This window comes from Echinops telfairi, unplaced genomic scaffold (assembly GCF_000313985.2).
Source record: "Echinops telfairi isolate 266 unplaced genomic scaffold, ASM31398v2 ScPeMD7_23;HRSCAF=83, whole genome shotgun sequence".
Classification (NCBI taxonomy): domain Eukaryota; kingdom Metazoa; phylum Chordata; class Mammalia; order Afrosoricida; family Tenrecidae; genus Echinops; species Echinops telfairi.
The window spans coordinates 21,877,328-21,900,004 of record NW_022103920.1 but is presented as its reverse complement, the minus strand read 5'-3'; the positions used below and the strand labels follow the sequence as shown (position 1 = coordinate 21,900,004).

Sequence of the window (22,677 nt, the reverse complement as noted above, 5' to 3'; positions counted from 1 at the left end):
AACCAATGAGGCCACTGCAGGTTCCCCGGGGGGCCACTGTTCTGGCCCGCAGGCCTTCCATTCAATGCATTCTTATTGACACCCACCTTGTTCCAGGCCAAGCATCACTGCCCCTCTCCTTGAAGATGTTATGAGAAAAATCTCAAGTAAGAAATGTACATAAAATCCAAAATGCCAGGCAAACAAACCACCATAGGAACATGAGGAACTGATGTTACCATAGGAATGCTGGCAGAACTAGAAAAACGTCTTGGGGTGGAGAAGGCAAGCTGGGTCTTAAAGGAATAGAAGGCCTTCAACACACAGGAAAACAAACAAACAAAAACCCTAGTCAATTCTGACTCATGGTGTGTTAGTCTAGGTAGACTTTAAAAACAAATCCATAGAAACTCATATGTGTATAAGAGAGAGTTTTATGTAAAGGGTAATTGTACATTAAGAAAGCATCCCAACCCAGTCCAGTCCAAGCCCAAAAGTCCGATATTAGCCCAGATGCCTGATACCAATCATTAAAGTCCTCTTCAGACTCATGAAAAACATGCAATGATGCCTAATGCAGGATGATCACAGGCAAGTGGGTAGAAAGCCTTTGGATCCAATGGCGGTGTAAACATCTCAGCACTGGCAGGCATCTCCACATGGCTTGTCCAGGTCTCAGGGCTGCATCGGGGTAGGTCCATGTAGCTTCTACAGCTCAGGGAACTGGGGTAGTTCCATGTGTCTTGTCAGTTGCAACATCTCCCAGGAAGTGACCCGAAGGAGAGACTGGTTCCAGTCTCCAAGGAGCTAATTCCAGTTCTCCCAGAATTCTCAGGGAAAGGACATGTCCACAGAGGCCTCATTGGCTGTGTTCTGATTGACAGGCTAGACTCCACCCCTACACTCTTAATCCTCAAATTCACAATTATTTAACTACCACACATGGTAACCCCATATGTCACAGAGTAGAACTAACCTTCTTAGGGATTTCACAGCTGTGTGGTCCTTGGGAAGCACGCCGCCAACCCTTTCTTCCAAATCAGCTATGAGAGATTTGCTCTTTTGCTTATTGGGAGGTTATTAACCTTATTTGTTATGACTCCCACTCCCACTTCCAAAGATTTGCTGTCGGGTAGATGACAATTCATGGCTACCCTCTGTGTTTCCAAGTAGAACTGTGCTCCATAAGGTTTTCCAAACTGTGATTTTTCCGAAGTAGACAGCCAGACATTTCTTCCGAGGCATCTATCGTACCAAGAACTCGATAAATATTAGCTGTAATGATAGTTATGGGCCTTATAGGCAATAAAACACTCCAAAACATGTGGTTGGGACTCCACAGGGGACCATTTGGTTAAGTCTGTTATGAAAAGAGACCAGGCCAATGTATTCACAACACATACTGACATCAGAAAAGAATTCAAGTGCTGGACTGGAAAGCAAACCAATGGGCATCCATTCATTCCTGTGGGACTTTCTGCCCACTAGATGGCGGCAGCTTTCTGACATGGGCATCTTCAGTTTATGATGGAACTGACTTCAGTAGAATGACATTTTATTTACCAACAACTCCATCAGTAGCCTGGCAGTGTTTGACTTTCATCAGCTTCCTTCAGCTCTTTGCCAGGAAGAGGTGTTACATCTTCCCCGAAGCATGAGTGTTTCACAAGGTACTTAAAACCTTGCTCAGAGAAAAAGATCCTCACTAGAAGAAACGGGAGCCCTGATGCTAACTAAAAGGTCTAGAGTTGGAACCCACTAAATGTGGCTTTAGTAAGATTTCCAGCCTTGGAAACCCTAGGGGGCAGTTCTACTCTGTCCTATAAAGTAGCTATGGTGGGAATCGACTGGACAGGGAAGGGTTTCGTTTCGATGACAGGAGGTTGAACAGCTAGGATATTTGACTGCCACTGTAAAAAAGATCCATGAACTTCCTCATATTTTGAATGAAAAGCCAGAGTGCCATGAACAAGTAGTACCAACAAATTTTACTGCTTGGCCATCTTTGGCATTGATAGAATGAAGGAGTGGCAGCAGGGAAAGAGAATTCAACTCTGCAGTGCTAGGGGAACCCTGCCCAACTTAAGTCCTCAGGCTACGGTTTCACTACACCTGCCTTCATCCTTCTGAGTTTCTGGTTCTAAAGGACTGTTCAGCCTTTTGCCACACTACCTGGTTTCTGAAAGTCCCTTAGTTGAACTTTTATGTATCGAATTATGAGGCAACGTTGCTCTTAGGAAATTATTTCATAAATTATTTGGTAAAGTGAAAGTCTCCTCTTTTCCTGCTGTTTGAGTCCAGTTTCAGACATACCACCTCTATCTGTGTACTTTCTCAATTTTTGTCAGTTGCCACATTGGACAGGTGTTTGAAGAGAAAACATGAGAACCCAAGGGTATTTTAAAAAGTATTTCTGCAAATCATTTAAAGCAATGTGAGTGAGCATGTTAGGTGAAGCGAATGAATTGATTCACAAACACTGAAGCTCCTTTTAACTTCCCTGGCTGTGTGTTCTAGGGCAGGGTGAGCATGAAATGGTGCCAGCCACTGCTGCTTTGTGCTCCGTGGTCACTGGTGAACCGAGAGCCAAAGCTATTGCTGTCCAGGTGATTGTGACTTCTTATATGACAGAAAAGAACTTCCCTGGTGGCACTGTGAGTTATGTTAGGCTGTTAACCTCAAAAATGTTGGTTCAAACCTAACTGGCCAATCCATGAGGGAGGGAAAAAAATGAGGCTGTCTGCTCCTATAAAGATTTACCATCTCAGAAGCCTGATCCAAGGTCCCTGTGAGTTGTAATAGGCTCAACGGGAGTAGGATTTAATCTTTGACATATGCACACTGCTTCATTTTTCTTCTGCAGAGCAGCTGGTTGGCTTGAACTAACAACCTTTTGGTTTAGCAACAGAGTGATGCCAACAGGGCTCCTAGAGCAGAGAGAAGATAAACTACGCCCCCAGTTATATCGTAAGAAGTCTAGAAACAATGACAATAATTTATGAATTATCAAGGGTCCATGAGATGGGGGTGGGGGCGGAGGGAGGGAGGAGGAAAACGAGGAGCTGATACCAAGGGCTCAAGTAGAAAGCAAATGTTTTGAGAATGAGGATGGCGACAGATGTACCCATGTGCTTGACACAATGGATGGATGGATGGATGAATGGATGGATGGATGGATGGATGGATGGATGGATGGATGGATGGATGGATTATAATAAGAGTTGTAGGAGCCCCCAATAAAATGATGTTTTAAAAAGATGTCTGTACCAGAGGGTTAAAGGTAGGAGCAAAGAATAATAGTGGGGGGATGGACAGCAGAGAAGAGAGCAGGGGGAGATGTCGGCTAGTGTAACATATGACAAAATAATAATTTATGAATTATGAAGGTTTCATGAGGCAGGGGGGAGTGGGGAGGGAGGAGGGAAAATTAGCAGCTGATATTAAGGGCTCGAGTAGAAGGCAAATGTTTTGAGAATGATGATGGCAACAAATGTGCAAATGGATGTATATATGGATTGTTTGATTATATACAATGTACAACAAATGTACAATGGATGTATATATGGATTGTGATAAGAGTTGTAGGAGCCCCCAGTAAAATGATTAAAAAAAAAAAAAAGTTGTCTGGAAACAAGAAGGAAGACCATTTGAAAATCTGATTAGGACTCTGTCTGCTGTGCTGACAGAGCTTCCGAGGCCTCGGCCATGTGAGGGGCCACAGCACTGGAAGGTGGGTCTGGAGGGTGTGTGAAGTTAGGGAGAGATGAGGCCGGGGGGTGGGGGGGCGGAAGCTGGGAGTGGGGTGACGCATATCAGAATATTCAAAGGGATTATGTATTTCAATATAACCAAACTAGACACTAGCTTTTGAAGATTCTGATAAATAATAAATCTCTCAAACTAGGCTGCTCCAGGAGAAAGCTCTTTCCCATCTCCCCTGGCCCGAGAGGAAGAAGTAAAAGGAAATCATAAATTCCTGAGTTCGGGAATATATCTTAACTATTCTGATTTCTTCCTAATCTCTAGCTCATGTTCTACAAACTCCCAATACATGCTTTGAAATCAGTCATAGCAAAGTGCTTACAACCTGCCCCCAGCCCCAATGCTTCCCCTCCGGCCTGCATGCATTCTCTTGGCCTGGAATGCTTATCTGCTTATACAGTATCTTCAAACGTGCTTCCCATTCTTCAAGTCTCACCTCAAGCCATTGTCTTCTCTCTGGCACACCCTTCTTTCCCTCCTGTGAACTCGGGGTTCTCTTCTGGTGTACATCTCCTCCATCGATGGGGAGTAAATGCCTCTTATTTAGTATCATCATTGTATCTGGCACAGCTCAGCATATTTTAAATGGAAAGAAATCAAGAAAAATTCAAACCTCAAGTTGCATTATTGAAAGATTCTTTAGGGAAAACATTGAATGATGGAGGAAGTATCAAGATAAGATGGGAAGAATACAGAATCACTGTACCAAAAAGACTGGTCAACTTTCAACCATTTCAAGAGGTTGCACGTGAGCAAGTCAATGATATTGAAGGAAGAAGTTCAAGCTACACTGAAAACGTTAGCCAAAATCAAGACTCCAGGAAGTAATGGAACATCAATTACGTACTGATATGCACTGGAAGCACTCATTCATCTATGCCAGGAAATTTTGGAGAGAGCTAATTGGCCAACTAACTGAAGAAAATCCATATTTGTACCTATTCCAAAGTAAACAGGACCCAACAGAATGCTGAAATTTTAGAACAATAGCATTAAACTCACATGCAAGTAAAATTTTGCTAAAGATCATCCAATAATTGTTGCAGCAGTACATTGATAGGAAGCTATCAACAGTTCAGGCGATATTCAGAAGAGGATAGGAAACAAGACCTATCATTGCTGATATCAGATGGGTCTTAGCTGAAAGCAGAGAACACCAGAAAGATGTTCACTTGTGTTTTATTGACTATGCCAAGGCATTCAACTGTGTGGATTATAACAAACTATGGATAGCCTTGAGAAGATTGGGAGTTCCAGAAAACTCTATTGTGCTCACGAGGAACTTGTACCTGGATCAAGAAGCAGTTGTGAAAATAGAACAAAGGAATAATGAATAGTTGAAAATCAGAAAAGGTGTGAGACAGGGTTGTTTCCTCTCACCATATTTATTTAATCTGTATGCTGAGCAATTCATCCAAGAAGCTGGATTATATGAAGAATACTGTGGCATGAGGAATGAAGGAAGGCTTATTGACAACCAGCCATGTGCAGATGACACAACCTTGCTTGCTGAAAGTGAGGAGGACTTGAAGCACTTGTTGATGAAGATCAGAGAGTGCAGCCTTCAGTGTGAATTACAACTCTTTGTAAAGAAAACCAAAATCCTCACAACTGGACCAATAGGTATTATCATGATAAATGGAGAAAGATTGAAGTTTTCAAGGATTTTGTCTTGGTGGGATCTACAATCAATGCTCATGGAAGCAGCCTCAAGAGATCAAGCAATGCATTGAACTGGGTAAATGTGCACAAGACCTCTCTAGAGTACTGAAAAGCAAGGATGATACTTTGAAGACTAAGGTGCAGCCACCATGGCATTGTCAATAGCCTCATATGCATCTGAAAGTTGAACATTGAATAAGGAACATGGTAGAATAGATTCATTTGAATTGTGATGCTGGAGAAGAATAGTCAAAGTATTGTGGACTGGTAAAAGGAGAATTCGATCTGTTGGAAGAAGTAAGGCCACGCTGCTCCTTAGAGGCAATCGTGCCAAGACTTCATCTTATGTGCTTTTGGTCATGTTGCCAGAAGACACCAGTCCCCGGAGAAGGAGATCATGTTTGGTCAAGCACAGGGGCAGTAAAAGAGAGGAAGACCCTCAACTAGATGGATTGACACAGTGGCTGCAACAACAAGCTCAAGGACAGAAACATTTGTGAGATGGCACAGTACCAGGCAGTGTTCCTCCCTGTTGGGCATAGGGTGGTTATGGATCAGAACCAACTTGATAGCACTTAACAACAGCAGCAACATCTGGCGCAGAGTAACTTACAAGTACTTGCTTAGAAAATAATGGATGCAATACCATCCCCAAAGGGAGCACACCTAATGGAGATTATTCAGAAATGACACCTCAGGATTATGAAAGAAGCCCCTGTCAATCTTATTTAAGCAACGAATCCATTAGCCTCTGTATTATCATCAAATTCAGATGTATCGATATAAAACAGCCAGCATTACACACACAAACATAGTTAACAGAATCTGAGTCCTTAACAGTAAAGGATGATCAGACTACTGATCATCAAATGGAAGCAGAGCTGCTTCATAACTGTAATTTTGCTACTGTTATGATCGTCATATAAATATTTGATATGCAGGATGTGTTTTCATTGTTACAAATTGAACATAATTAAAACATAATGATGAATCCCAAAACATTATGTGATTGTATATTATGAAATATTTATTTCTAATGACAAATCAGTGAAATTTTGTCTTGAAGCATGGTATAGCATGAGTAACAGTCTTCATGCGGGTACTCGTATGTGGACATATCTGCGTGTGGGCGGACCTGCCCAGAGATGGACAGAGGAGGGAGTCTTGGGTCCTAAGACCATCGGACATATGTGTTTTCTGATGGTCTTAGGCGACCCCTGAGAAAGGGTTGTTCGACCCCCAAAGAGGTTTTGACCCACAGGTTGAGAACCGCTGCTCCAATTACTTTTGAACAAAAAAATGAAAGTCTCTGTTCCAAGAATTAAAGAAAGGAAGGAAGGAAGGTTGGAAAGCACTTTCTCTGGTGGCCCTTCTGGGTAAGCGTTGGGCTACTACACCGAAGGTTTGAGGGTCAAACCCTCAGACCTCCTCAAAGGGAGAAAGACAAGCTTTCTGCTCTCCTAAAGTTGACAGCCATGGAAACTCACAAGGGCAGTTCTATCCTGTCCTGTGGGGTTCCCTATGAATCCGAATGAACTCGATGGCAGTGGGTTTGGGGTTTTTTTGTTTTTCACTTTTTGGGGGGAGGGGTTTTCAGTGCCAACACGCTGCTAGACGCTGATGATGAAGAGGGAAGTGTACCAGTAGAGAATCGTCCCCGCTTTTTGCTCATCATTGGCTCACAGAAAAGACCTTACACTTACTAAGAGCTTTCTCTCATCACTTGCCTTTGTGCCATTGCCTGGATACTAAATGGTCAGAGTGACGTCCAGACCGTGGGTCCCCCACCCCACCCCACCCCACCCCCTGCCTCCCAGACCCTGTGAAGTCAGCGCTCTTAGGGGTGGGGCGTGGTGAAAGGTGGTGCTCACATACTCGACTTCCCAACTTTAGTTGTTTAATTTTTCACACTGAGAGAACAATGTTCAGCACAGCCAAAGCAAACAAGCAAGCAGTAAGAGACAATTGATTATCAAAATACTGGGAAGCATTCTAGAAATAAATTTATCAAAGAAGCACATGTTCCAAAATTGATTGTGGGAATGATTTTACAACTCTTCTTGATACGGTTGAACTATTGAATTGTATATTTTGATTATGTCCCAATAAAATTGTTTGCTACAAATTATAAATCATACAGTGTATATATATGTATATATAATATATAGTAGATGATATATTACATATTATATAAATAACATAGTTATAACATATATTTACATACTAGGGGATACCCCCCAAAACGGAATTGCGCTGGGTGGGGTGGAGCTTTTGTAGTGAGCATTTTTCCTGCTAGGTGAGCAAGGAGTAACTTCCCTGAGTCAGTACCCCCACTGGCATCGCCTGGGAAGGCTCTCTCGAGTCACAGTGAATTTTTTTTGTGAAGCACTTTGCTGGAACCTCGATTTTTTGTGATGGCCGATTTAAGAGAACAGAATACAGCTGTGAAATGTTGTTTTCTGCTCTGGAAAAATGCCGCAGAAACTGTTGTGGTGTTGAACACAGCTTACAAGGAGAATGCTATGGGGAAAACCCAAGTATACAGTGGTTTTCTCATTTCAAAAAAGGCGAAATGGCGATTTATGACAAACTTCATTCTGGATGTCCAACAATGTCCTGATCCGATGAAAATGTCAACTCACAGTGCATCTGGAGTTCATTCCACCAGGTCAGACTGTTAACCAAGTTTTCTATTTAGAGGTACTGAAAAGATAGTGTAACAGCGTGTGACAAAAAAAAAAAAAAGCCTGATTTGCGGCAGACCGGGGACTGGTTTTGCCACCACAACAATGCACCTGCTCATGCAGCCATCTCAGTGCGCCAGTTTTGCGCCAGTTTTTGGCAATAAAACAGCATGCCTCTCTTGCCCCACACACCTTACTCATCTGACTTCACTCCGTGCAACTTCATTTTATCTCAGCAAATGAAGAGGGACACGAAAGGACAGCGAGTTGATTACATAGAAGAGGCGAAGGAAAAAATGAGGGAGGTACTGTCAGCCATCCAAACAGATGAGTTTGAAAAATGTTTCCAAGAATGGAATTGCAGATTTGACAAGTGTACCAAGTGTAATAGGGAGTACTTTGAAGGTGGTAAGGTTGTTTTGTGGGGAAAAAAATTAGATACATAGCTTTGAAAAAATTCTGGCTTTTTTGGGAGGGGTTACTATATATATATATCATATAAGGTGGATTCCCAGGATAAGGCTTATCCAATGCTCTCCAGATAAGCTGACCCCTGTAATTTCCCCAAATGTAGGAAACTCCATGGCATCATTTGTGGTAGTGGAGGACTGGGTTCATGCTCTCCCTTCATATATATATATAATTTTCCCAAGGTCAAAATAACGAATATGTGCAGAAAATAAGGCAGGGGGAAAGAGCCTGGAAGTAAAGAAGAAATGGAGTGAGTGGGATACCCATTGGCATTGTTTACCAAACACCAAATGACCAAGAGAACACTTAATAGTGGAGATCTCCAAGGATTTGAATAATGACCATTTTGCTAGAAGGCAGAGTGGAAGTTGCAGCTCTCTGATGAGCTTTTATGAACAAGAAGCTGTATCAGGAAGAAAAAGAAATGTATGGCTATGTGGGGGGGGCGGTGTGCTGGTAGGGCTAATTCAAGCCAGAGCTGTATTCCCAGTCAAAGGCTCAAGAGCATGGGGTTCATGTGGCCAAAGCAAGATGTGGAGCAATCATAGGATCTTAAACGTGAAGGCTGAGATCTGCCATGCTACTCCACAGAATTCACATGCAATGCTACCCAAATCCCGTGTTCAGAAAATAAAAGATAAATGCTCCACTATGCTCCAACCATTTCAACCTCCGGCTCTCCATGCCAGCGGCCTTAATAATCACCTTGGAACAGAACACACATTTCTGGCTAGGTGGAGATAGTAGGGATGCCTCGTTGGAAGTCAATGCCAACAACAGTTCTATTTAATGCTGCTCACTGCTTTATCACAGACCTCTCTGAAATGTACCCCACCAAAGCATATTGTTTCAAAATCCAAGATTCATCAATTTCTCAGCTTGAGACAACCAATCAAGAACAAAAGCCAGCTTCCAAAATAGGCAAAGGGGAAGATTATTTGTAATACGGTGAACAGACCATTCTTTAAAATATTTGAGTTACTGAACTATGTTTCACAGTGTGTGTGTACTCGATGAACTACTTAGGACACTGACCTATCAAAATGTGGGTGTCATGGTCATTGTGCTATTATTATAGTTCCCAGATTACAGAAGAATAAATTACATCTTGGATAATTTAAATAATGAATCTAAGATGACAATAATCAAACCAAAAACCAAAGTCACTGGCACTGAACCTATGCCAACTCATAGAGACCTGCAAGTTAGATTTGTTCACATGTATCTTGTCTTCCGAGACATACTACTCTTATCTCTTTTATCACATAGCTTCTCTTGTTTCTTTCTATTATCTTAAATGTTCTACAATATTAGTAAGGAGTCTTATGGCATATACTTAGCTACTTGACTGCTAACCAGTCAGTAGTTCAAACCTACCAGCTGCTCTGCATTAAATGGTGTAGGAACAGTTTTAGGCTTATAATACAAATGTGATTGAGAGTGGCAATTTTATAATTGGATAAAAGACATAGACTGATTGGTGTAATATCAGATATGCCCTGCAATATGCCAAAATAGGTTGTAAAATATTGGGTACACATTTTCCTGTTTACTTGAATTTTAAATATTGAAAAATATATATATTTTATGAAAAATTCTAGTGTTTCAAAAATACTGGCTGCTTTTTACAAGTTTCCCTTATTAGAAAACTCTAAAGTAGACTAAATGTCCTAAAATGTGCATCACATTCTAACTTTTATGCTTGACTATCTCACTGTGGTCAAAATACCACTATTTAATAATAGTATAAATACAAAACATTCCTCAGCATTTGCCCCAAGAATGACTGAAATGCAGCCTTAAGGCCTCTAATTTCACATCTACAGTTTTGTAAATTCCCTATAATCCACATATTTACTCATTATCAATGAATATAAAGAAAATGGTCAAGGATGCAAGAAAAACAAAAGCATGTATTGTTCCAAGAAGCCTAAAGAGTAGTGAGTTTCGGGAAGGAGGGAGGATTCAAGCACAGTTGTTCTTATTGGTGTGAGTGCCCACCGAGTTAACTCATACTCATGGTGACCCCATGTACAACAGAAAGAAACTTTGCTCCACCCCCCACCCCCTCATTTACAATCATTGGTTTGGTCTAGTGCAGCAGTTCTCAACCTGTGGGTCGAGACCCCTTTGGGATCAAGTGACACTTTCACAGGGGTCACCCGATTCATAAAAGTAGCAAAATTACAGTTATGAAGTAGCAACAAAAATAATTTTATGGTTGGGGGTTCACCACAACATGAGGAACTGTATTAAAGAGTGGCGGCATTAGAAAGGTTGAGAACCACGGCTCTAGTGCATTGTTGCACAGGTTTTTATTTTTTTATTAAATACTTTTATTGGGGGCTCTTACATCTCATCACAATCCATACATTCATCCATTGTGTCACGCATATTTGCATGTATGCTGCCATCATTTTCAAAGCATTTTCTTTCTACTTGAGCCCTTGATAACAGCTCCTCATTTTTTCCCTCTCCCTCCCCTGGCTGCCCTCCCTCATGAACCCTTGATAAGTTATATATTATTATTTTCATACTTTACGTCATCCTCTGTCACCCTTCACCCATTTTTCTGTTGTTTGTCCCCCTGGGAGGGGGTTATATGTTGATCCTTGTGACTGATTCCCCTTTTCTCTCCTCACCTTCCCCTAATCCTCCTGGTATATCTATTCTCATTGTTGGCATTGAGGGGTTTATCCTGGATTCCCTGTGCTGTGGCCTATTATATGTGGCAGTGTGTATATTCTGGCCTAATCCAATTTGTAAGGTAGAATTGAGGTCTTGATAGTGGGGGAAGGAATATTTAAAGGACTAGAGGAAAGTTGTATGTTTCATTGGTGCTATACTGCACCCTGACTGGCTCATCTTTTCCTTGTGACCCTTCTGTGAGACGATATCCAATTGTCTGCAGATGGGCTTTGTGTCTCCATTCCATACCCACCCACCCCAATTCACCATGGGTATGATTTTGTTCTGGGTCTTAGATGCCTGATCCCTGATCCCATTGACACCTCATGATCACACAGACTGGTGTGCTTCTTCCATGTAGGCTTTGTTGCTTCTCAGCTAAATGGCCACTTGTTTATCTTGAATCCTTTAAGACCCCAGATACTATATCTTTTGATAGCCAGGCACCATCAACTTTCTTCACCACATTTGCTTATGCCCCCATTTTGTCTTCAGTGATCATGTCAGGAAGGTGAGTATCACAGAATGCCAGATGTTTAGAATAAAGTGCTTTTGTGTTGAGGGAGTACTTGACTTAAAGCCCAATGTTTATCTGAAACCTTAATTCTTAACATATAAATATAAGTACATAGATCTATTCCCCTCTCATATATAAATATATTTCCATATGTACACATGCCTGTATGTAGACCTCTATAAATGTCCTTTGCCTCCTGGTTCTTTCCTCTATTTCTGTTCTTTCCTCTTGTCCCATCATCATGTTCAACCTCCATTCAGGTCTAGCAATTCCTCGCTGCTACACGGCCCTTGACAAACCTCACTAGGTAACCCACGCCCTTCTCTCCATAGATTATAGTTCTTGTTGTTCCATTGTCCCTAGGCTGGTCACCCTCCCCCACTTCCTTTCTCCCACCTCCCCCTCTCCCATATCCTCCTGAACCATCAGTCCCATTCTCTTCATTTCCAAATTGTTTATCCCACCTATCTCATCTAGACAGACATGCAGGGACATTACTAAGCACAAAAACTAGGCAAATCCAAACAAAACAACAAAGGAAGTCAAAACCAACAAACAATAACACCAACAAATACAACCAAAACCAAAATAACAACAACAAAATGAAAGCCATTGACAAAAATGGAAAAGCCTATAAATAGTTCAAGGTCTGTCTGTTGGCCTCTACAAGTGCCTTCCAGGTAAGTCTGATGGTTTGCCACATTGTCTCCAAAGTCTATTTTTGGTGTTCCCAGGGGATTTCATTACTTTGCTCCCCTTGATGCTCTCTTGTGTCCCCTTAGTGTTTCACCCCAGTGTGATGGAGTCAGATTGGGCACTATTCCTGCACGGTGTCTCCAGTGTTGTCCCCATAGTGCTATGGTTCAGTCAGGGATGCCTCGTCTCGTGGCAGGCCTGGCCCTGTGGTCTGCTCTGTGCATAGTCTGCTCTGTGCATTGTCTGCTCTGAGCAGGAATATTGTCCTTGGAGCTTGGTGGGCCAGGATGTGTTCCCCTCTTTCTCCATCCTTCTTTGTTTCTCCTGTGTGCTTTAATCAGACATGCCCCTCTCCCCTATCTGTAGCTTCTGTGCTGTCCTCTAAGGTGCATTCTTCAGTGAGGGGGGTGGGGGCGGTATCCATATAGTGGGGTTGTGGCCAACCCCACAGATCTCACTATTGGTTCCCTGGTACATGCCAGTATGTTGTATTTATATCTTGGCGCATCAGGTGGAAGCCTGGTCTCTCTTTCCCTCTCCTGTGGAGACTTAAACAGTACCCTCCTCTTGGGTGGGTTACTGTCCTGGTCCCCACCTACCCATGTCTTTTTTCTCTCTCTCTTTTTCTTCTCCTGTCCTATTTAGTTGACTGCCATACATATTCCTGGATTGGGTGGCCCCTCCCATAATACCTGGACATCACCCCAGGAATGTAAGTATATAGTAGCTTTTCCCCTATGCCCTATTTTTTTTAACTTGCCTCAGTGGACTCATATCGTACTTGTTCTTTTGTGCTTGGCTTACTTTGCTCAGCATAATTTCCTCCAGTTCTTCCCATGCGGCAATGTGCTTCATGCATTCATTGCTGCTTTTTAGGGATGCGTAGTCCTCCATTTTATGTATGTTTTTGATCCATTCTTCCGTTGATGGAAATTTGAGTTGTTTCCAACTCCTTGCAATTGTGAACTCTGCCGTGATGAACATTGGAGTGCAGATGTCTGGCCGTGGTTTGTTTCTTGCCTTTTCTGGGTATATGCCCAGTAGGGGAATTGCTGGGTCATGTGGTAGCTCGATTTCCCCATCTGTTTTAGATATCGCCAAATCGATTTCCATAGTGGCTGTTCACCAGCAGTGGATGAGAGTTCCTGTCTCATCCACCAGCAGTGGATGAGAGTGCAGGTCCACCAGCAGTGGATGAGAGTTCCTGTCTCACCCGAGCCCCTCCAACACTTCTTTGAGGGTGAATTGGCCTATCTTTGAGGGTGTTAGGTGGTATCTGTTTTAATTTGCATTTCTCTTATGGCTAATGATCGGGAACATTTTCTCATATGTTTATTGGCCCATTCGTATTTCTGCCCTTGTGAAACTTTTGTTTAGGTCCTTTGCCCACCTCCTTAGTGGGCAGTTATTTTTTTTTTCTTATTGTAAGCTTGCAAAGTATTGTAGATTTTAGTAATAAGGCCTTTGTCTGGTGGATATCTACCTGCAGAAAAGTGAAGCAAGACCCTTATCTCACTGCATGCACAAGAATAAACTCAAGGTGGATCACAGACCTTGAGGTAAACCCCCAAACTATTAGGGCCATCAATGAGGGAATTGAGACAAACCTGAGAACTTTGGTGCAGGGAATACATAGGCTATCGGAAATAGGGAAGGATACATATACAGAGGAATCACAAATTGACAAGTGGGATATAATGAAGATAAAACACCTGTGTACATCAAAAAAATTCACCAAGTGAGTAATCAGAGAGCCCACAGACTGGGAAAACATCTTTAGCAATGATATCACAGACAAAGGCCTGATGACTAAAATCTACAATACGTTGCATGTTTTGAGAAGCTTATAGCTGAGTGAAAGTCATCTCCCAACATAACTGGACAATATACTATTGTGACCCATAGAGTTTTCCTTGGCTGCTTTCCCAAAGCAGACTACCAGACCTTTCTTCCTAGTCTAAATCTGGAAGCTTATGGAGACCTGTCCATTGTGGGTGACATGGCAGGTACCTTAAGTCCTGGTGGCATAAATCCAACAGAGCACTTGTAAAGTAACAACTGAAAAATGTTTACCAACCTTGGCCACTGGGAGGTCACTGAGAGCCTGACCAAGAATTATTGTAGTGACGTGGTAGGACAGAAGCCACATGGCTTTGGGACAGTGGGCTCAGTAAATCCCAAGAGAGCCATGCCAAAACAAACTTATGGCAGATTGTTTGTAATACCAAACCAGTAAGACATGATTCTACTAAAAACATTTTTGTTAGTTAAAAGCAAATATTCCTTCTCTCATGAAAATCCTTATTTTCCCCTTGCTTTGCATTTCTCACTCATATTTCTTCGACTGTTTATACTGAAAAGCTTTATCTTTGTCAGATTAGATGTCACTAGGTCTCAATAGGTTCATTTGTGTATATTAAACTAGCAGTTATTAAGTGCAACTCAAGTGAAAGACAATAAATTGACCTAATCAGAAGATTATATTTAATGGGATTTGACACAAACCTAAAAGATGGAAAAATTTTTAAAAATCATACACTAAAATGTATTAAAAGTGGATGAGGATCTGCAGAAACACAGCCTCAAACATTTGTTTTTTGGGTAAATAGTTTATACATATTTAATTCAATTTCAATGATGTTGTTTGCTCCTCAGTGGGCACCACCATCGCCACTAAGTTGGCAGCTCATTTGTTTTGGGGAGAGCTCTTTGAACCAATCAGGGCCCAGATAATCTTATTATATCTCTGTGGGCTTGTGTTTCTTTTGATGAGAGTCTAGAGAAGTCATGGGAAATGCTTCACTGGGTGCCAGGAACTGCTTAAGTTTCAGTTGTACAAGGTCAGGTCTTAATTTAACCACCAACTGGATACTTAATTTTAGATACACAGAGGAACACATTGGCTCCAGGACATTTCCTCTGGTTTAGGAAGGCAAGTCCCCGGATAAGAACGGCAAGATGATCGTTCCAAAAGGTGAGATTATGAAATATTTGATCTGTACCTCATCAAATAGCTTCATGAATAGTTTAGTATTGGGGATTTTGGGACAGAAATAAATACACACAATACAGTCGCTACTCATTATTCTCTTTCTGCCTCAATCACCTTTGGGTTTGCATGTCTATAGCTTTTAAAATGATAGGAAAGTTGGGTTTGCTTGATTTGATTATAGAATGTTGATTCAAATGCCTAGTTATTAAGCACACTAAACAATCAGGTTAAGAATGAATATGCTTATTGCAAATATCAATACACATACTACAGAATCCTATGATGGTCTGAGTTTCTGAGAACAAAAAGATTCTCAGTGAATAATTCAAGCAAGTCTATTTACAAGAGGATGAAGAGAAGTCAAGGTGTGGGTGAAAGGTAAATTATTGGGTGGTTTGATTCATCATGCAAACTGTGGAATTCGAAGTTGACCTGAAAAGTAAATCTCCACCTAACTTACAATAAAAAATTGTTATAAATTTTAAAAATAATAAAGTATTTCAAAGCTGTTCCATTATTTATTGCCGAAAACGATCTCTACCATAAAATGATAATGATGTCTCTAAAATGAACTAGAAACATATAAACCATAGATCTATGAATGGATTTTGGGGTCCCACTTAATTCTCAGCCCAACCTAAGAACAGTTAGTTCTTATGACATGGCCCTACTTGATGCTCGCACTCATGAAGAGATCACTGAAGATACGGGTGCTATAGAAAAATGTGTGAAGAAACCAGATGATGCCCAGATGTTAGAAATAATAGAAACTAAGATCTTAAAGGTTTGTCTTAAAAAAGCAGTCATCTAAGTGAGGCATCAACCAAGTCCACATGGAGGAAGCACACCAGCCTCTGTGATCCAAGGATTGTAAATAATAAAATCCAAATCTGAAGGTGGGAGTTATAGTTGGCATTGTTTCTGGTGAAAAGTTTAGAAGACATAGGTAACAAAATCCCTTAGTACGTAGATTCTGTAGGTCTTGTGCTTAGCATGGTGACAGAATTAGTAGATGTATTAAACATTTTTGAATGAACTAATACATTTGGATTTCAAAAAGGTATTTGACTATGTTTCTTAGCAATGTTCTTGTCATCAGAAAGGAGCATTAATACTCAATGACAGTGTCTTTGGGAGCACCTGTAACTGGATAAACGGTTCTTTTTAAAAGGTGTTATGTAACTTTTATCAACGTGGAGGTCTCTGTCATAAGCCAATTTCTGTTCAAACCTTGTCATTACCTACCAATGGAGGTTATGGATGTCTAGGAGACAGTATGAAGTCCGAAAATAATACATTCAGAGGGATAGAAAATGCATAAGACCTTAACTGATTGGAATAATGGTCAAGTCTAAGAGAGATCTGTTAAAGGGCAAGGATATCACTTTGAGGACTAAGGTGCACCTGACCCAAGCTACTGTATTTTCAGTTGCCTCATATGTATGTGAGATTTGGACAATGAACAAGAAAAACTAAAGAGAAATTGCTGAATTTGAATTATGGTGTTGGCAAAGGATATTGAAAATACCATGGACTGCCAGAAGAACAAACCAATCTGCCCTGAAGGAAGAACAGCCACAATGCTTCTTAGAAGCTAGGATGGTGAGGCTTTGTTTCACGTACTTTGGACATATTATCAACAGAGAGAAGTCTCTGGAAAGGGTCACCATGCTTTGTAGAGTGTCAGCTAAAGAAGAAGTCCTTGGTGAGATGGATTGGCCCAGTGGCAACACTGTACTCAAATATAATAACAATTCTGAGGATGTTGCAGGGCCGAGCAGTGTTTCCTTCTGTTGTACAGAGGGTCATGAGGAGTTTGAACTGACTCACTAGCACCTAGCAACAATAACTACGAAGGGGGAATGTAATGGAGATTAAAAAAAAATCCTTCAGAGAATTGCACAAGAACAATACAGGAAAAAATATGACTAATTGGAAAGCCTGAAGATTCCTCTAAGTTTGGGCTACACAGCAGACATATGGAATCAAGGCAAAGGAAGGTGGGATGCCCACCTAGTGTGCTCCTCTAACTGCACCTGCAGCGCTTCATTCAAAACTCATCACTTTTAGAGAAAGATGGGGCTATGGGTTGAATTGGGTCCCGCCAAAATGGGTGTTGTAACTCCTATCCCCATACTTGTAGTTATAATTCCATTTGGGATTTTTTTGTTATGAGATAGTATTAGCATACTCTGTTTTAAACCAATCTCTTTCCGGTTATAATATACCAGATTAAGCAAAGAATTAAACAGAGATTGTGGGGGAGAGATACCATACCAGGAAGGAACTAGAAAGAGTCAAAGAGCTTCTCTCAAAGTTAAGAGAAAGATAAAACCTTCCCCTAGAGCCAGAGTCCCAAATTCGAACATCTGGGCTCCTAAACTGTTATATTTCTGCTTGTTAAAGCTGCCCTTTTGTATTTTTGTTACAGCAGCAGCCCTAGATAATTTAAACAGTGGAACAAACAGGAAGATGTGTGAGGGAAAGCCATGCAAGCAGTGAAGGGAGGGAAGTGAAGCATCTCACGTGCAAGAGGAATCGCATTTCTTCTGTGTGGCTCTGAAACATAGAACTAGGACCAGTGAATAGTGGTCAAGGAGATGGATTAAACCCCAGTGTTTTTTCTACTTGTTAAAAAGCTGGCTAGAGGTGAAGCAGCTGCCTAGGGAGATGGTGAGTTCCCTTTCACTCTGATGTTTCATACTGAGGTCCATGAACAGGTCCACATAAACATGATCAACAAGTACCTGTCCAAAGCTACTTGTTGATCATGTTATCAGTGGATCATATTGTCATATTGATGAGACTAGCTAATATTCTGTAACTCTAGGGAAAGACAGAACAAAGGATATCGTTGCTGATGTCAGATAGTAGGGAGTACCCACCAAGAAAAATGGAATTGAATTGGGCAAAGCAAAGTTTTGGTAATACATTTTTCCCAGCTGGGCAAGCTTCTAGCAACTCGTTCTGAGTTAGTGCACCCAGTGGCATCACCTGGGAAGGTTCTCTCTGGTCACAGGGAATTTTCCGTAAAAGCAGTTTTGCTCAAACCTCGTTTTTTTGTGATGCCCTATTTAAGAGTACAGTGTACAGCTGTGAAATTTTGTTTCCTGCTCGGGAAATTTGCCGCAGAACTGTTGCGATGTTGAACACAGCTTACTAGGACAGCACTACAGGAAAAACTCAAGTATATGAGTGGTTTTCTCGTTTCAAAAAGGTGAAATGTCGATTGAAGACAAACCTTGTTCTGGACATGGTGCATTTGGAGTTCCACATCTCAAGGTCAGGCTGTTCATCAAGCTTCCTATTTAGGGGTTCTGAAAAGATTGTGTAACAGTGTGTGACCCAAAAGGCCTGAATTGTGGCAGATGGGGGACTGGTTTTGCCACGTGACAATGCACCTGATCACATAGCCATCTCAGTGCACCAGTTTTTGGCAAAAAACAGTATGCCTCTCTTGCCCCAAGCACCTTACTCACCTGCTCTCACTCCGTGCAACTTCCTCCCCCCACCCCCGCCCCGAGAATGCAGAGGGATATGAAAGGACAGCAATATGATGATGTAGAAGAGGTAAAGGAAAAAAAATGGAGATGCTGTCAGACATCCAAATAGATGAGTTTGAAAACTGTTTCCAAGAATGGAATCTCAGATTTGACAAATGCATTAAGTGTAATGGAGAGTACTTTGAAGGTGATAAGATTGTTTTATTAAAAAAATTTAAATACATAGCTTGATGGAAAAATCAAGTTTGGGGTATACTCCCTTGTAGATCTTAGCTGAGGGCAGAGAATACCAGAAAGATGCTTACCTGTATTTTATTGGCTGTGCAAAGGCATACAACTGTGTGTATCATAACCAACTAAGGATAACATTGTGAAGAATGGTGATTGCAGACTTCTCAATCGTGTTTCTGTGGAACCTGGACAGGGACCAGGGGACAGTCATTCAAGCAGAACAAGGGATACTCAAAAACAAGCACACTCACTGCCATCCCAGCGATTTTGACTCATGAGTATGTGGTTTAAAATCAGGAAAAGTGCATATCAAGGTTGTATCCTTTCACCATACTTATTTAATCTGTATGCTGAGCAAATAATCCAAGACGAAGGATGCAACATCAGAACTGGAGGAAGACAACCTGTGATAAGCAGATGACATAACCTTGCTTGTTGAAACTGAGGACAACGTGTGAGGCTCTTGTTGGTGAAGACCAGAGACTTCAGCCTTCAGTGTGGATTACATATCACTTGGAACCAACTGGAGGGCACCTAACAGCAACAACATGCTTAGTGTCTACAGACTGTTGTGCCAATTTGGCTTTTTATGTTGTTGTGTTTTTTTCTGGTAGAATGTCCCACTGTGTCTTTGTGAGGTGGCATGATAGTAGTGATCTTTCTCTGGACTAAGCTTATGTGACTTGTTGGATTATTGCTGCTAGGTGCCTTTGAGTCCATTCCGATTCATAGTAACCTTGGAAATGACAGAAGGAAACACTGTCTGGTCCCGCACCAGCCCCACAATTGTTATGTGTAAGCCAACTGTAGCAGCCACTGTGTCAATCATCTTGTGTGTTGAATTATAGCAAAAAACTAATTGTTCTGTTAAGACAACAAATGCTGTTTGAACTGGGCTTCTTTTCCCTGTCACCTGTAGGTGCCCCCTCTTGTAGAAAGATACATACCATTAAGAGGAAATGTCTGCTGTGTATTACAGCCAAATGAAAGTTACCTGTGACTATGGGTTGCAACCCCATTCTGGCAAAGTTGTGCCTCTCTTTAAAATCTTCTGGAAGCCAGTTGACTGTTACCGCAAGTAGTTTTACTGAAGCCATTGATCTCATTGACTACTTTGTGCCACAGAAGTTATAGCAACCTAAAGTGTGCATCCAGCGAAAACCTTTAAGAAGTTATAACATAGCTCATGTTATTGGTCAAGGTTCAGCAAGAACATGATCATTACTTTGCATTCAACAATCACAATTTATGGGAACCCAAAATGAAGCTCTCTTTTCATTCTTATTATTCCTCTAACAGGACAAATCCTGATGATTCTTTCTGGAGCCGTCAGTAGATGAACTCATCACTCAAAAGACCATAGCAGTGTTAAGGTAAAAGAAAGATTCCTCAAGGGATCAGATCCCACCCCACCCCCCACCCCAAACGCAAACCTTCACAATCTCAGGTTTTGAGTTTGTACTGGCCTAATATAAAATGGTGAAGCAAATCAAAGTTCTACCCCATCTTATCCTTTTCCATCACCTCCCTCTAGACCCCACCCCTAGACCCTCTGCCTTCTTCTAAGCCACACTCCACCGCCTTGACCATCCAGGATGACCCTGATTTTACACTGAGGGCCAGTATGGTATCCGTGTCATTTTATGAAAGGACACCCGGAGGATGGAACGATAAGCTCCAGAGGACAGAACCTCTCGTCCTGGAATGGCACGGATGTGACAAGTGCCAGGGGCAGGGTAATATTGACAGAGGGAAAGCCCATGTATGCACTGTAGACGTCACTGTCCACCCTTCCTATTCTGACAGCCAACCCTACGTACCATCTCTGGAGCTGAATTGGACTTTGTTCTGCCCCAGGCAGTGTGTGGAAGTGGGTGGGGCAAAGAGACTTGGATGTCATCAGAAGTAAGCCGACTAAACTATCTAAGGCCAACGTTTGGGTTCTTGTTAGAGAAGGAGAAGGACACTGGTCCCTTGCTGGAGGTGTGTGTGCATATTTCCAAGGAGTCTCTGATAGATGGATCAGAGTTCGTTTCAAGGATCTGGTGCAGAGAGGTGTCATGTCCTGCTGTTCACTCCTGCGACATCACCCATCGAGTCCTCCTGAGTGGCTAGGCCCTCGATGGCTTGTGGATCCTCTTCTGCGTGCAGACATGTGAGGACCCCAAGACCACAAGGGAAAGCGGAAGGCAAACTTAGGGCCCCACAGCCCCCCTAAGCAACACAAAGCCTGACTTCCCAGGGCCGAAGAAAATGATTTATGTGTCCCTGGAAGCTATTTTTTTTAATTATTTTTAGAAATTATTGTCATCAAGAGCTGGCTGTCAAGAGCAAGATCAACGTGTTTTCTTTGAAAGGAGACAGACTGTGGGGTATTGTGAAAGACCTTAACTAGGAAGGTACTCCTGCCCTGTCCAGACGCTTCTTTTTATATCTGACAGTGGGGGTGGGGGCCTTGTCCTCTCTGGAAGGCTGAGTTCCCACTTCGGAGCAATGAAGCCATTAGATCTAAAACAGAACTGAAGTGAAGGGGAAGCCAGGCGGAGGATGCAACATGCTTTTCCGGGTGCTCGAAGCCAAGCAGGCCTTCAAAATGCTGCGGTTTTTATCATCACCATTTTTGTGGTCATCAAATACCGTGTATTCTGGCACTTACATGATCAGCAAACTTTCTCGTTGCCCAGCCGCTAAGTTTAGACTTTACTCAGTCCTTCCATCTAGTAAGCTAACAAGTACTGAAAACTGACTAACACATTTCGCATGTAGGAATTCTACAGTTTAGTGGTTGCTTACCTGGGACACCTGAAAAAGCCTCAGACTATCCATAAAGTCCAGAAAATTACATGCAGAATTTTGAGGCGGCATTTGTCCCACTGGAAAAAGAATCCATGGCCTCTGTGACTTGGACTCCTGAATCTAACTAAGCAAGATCCGCAGTGATTTCAATGAAAAGACAATTGTCGCATGTGGTTACTCCAACTCTCCTGGGCACCTTAGCGGATCCTGAATACAGATCTTCTCTTCATCCCAAGCTTTCTGCTAAATGTCGGAGACAGCCTGTATTCATTGGGCGCTGTCTGCTATTTTACCTTTGTTTCCACTTGGCTGACTTTAGGAGTACAGCACAGTTAAGGATACTAGAGAACATCCCTCTTAATAGAAAAGAACCCTCAAAAACCAAACTCATAGCCATCAAGTCGATGCTGACTCATAGCAACCCTACAAGACGGTGGGGAGAACTCGCCCTGTGGTTTCTGGGACTGTAACTCTATGGGAATAGGAAGCCTCGTATAGGCTTTAGTAGCTACAAAAACAACCCACTGCTGTCAGCTCCACTCGTAGTAATCTTACATAGTGACAGAGTAGAATGGAGGGAGTGTAGCCAATAGAGTGGCTGGTGGGTTCAAATGGCGAACTTTTGGGTCAGCAGCTGAGCACTTTACCCACTGTGCCACCAAAGCACAAGGTCATCATAAGATGACATTAAAAAAA

The 22,677-nt window shown here is 42.0% G+C and overlaps 1 protein-coding gene and 1 non-coding gene across 2 annotated transcripts in view; both read left to right on the top strand.

Annotated features, from left to right (window-relative positions):
- Positions 1-8,547: 8,547 nt before the first annotated feature.
- LOC115869309 lies at positions 8,548-8,716 on the top strand. Its single transcript, XR_004046121.1, has one exon. It is a non-coding gene; the product is annotated as a U1 spliceosomal RNA (small nuclear RNA).
- A 6,656-nt stretch (positions 8,717-15,372) lies between these two features.
- ASB15 (ankyrin repeat and SOCS box containing 15) overlaps positions 15,373-22,677 on the top strand; it is a 28,338-nt gene continuing 21,033 nt past the window's right edge. The window contains exons 1-2 of the mRNA XM_045288933.1: positions 15,373-15,433; positions 20,485-20,558. The gene's annotated coding sequence lies outside the window, so the exon portion shown is untranslated. The remainder of the gene's footprint in view (positions 15,434-20,484; positions 20,559-22,677) is intronic.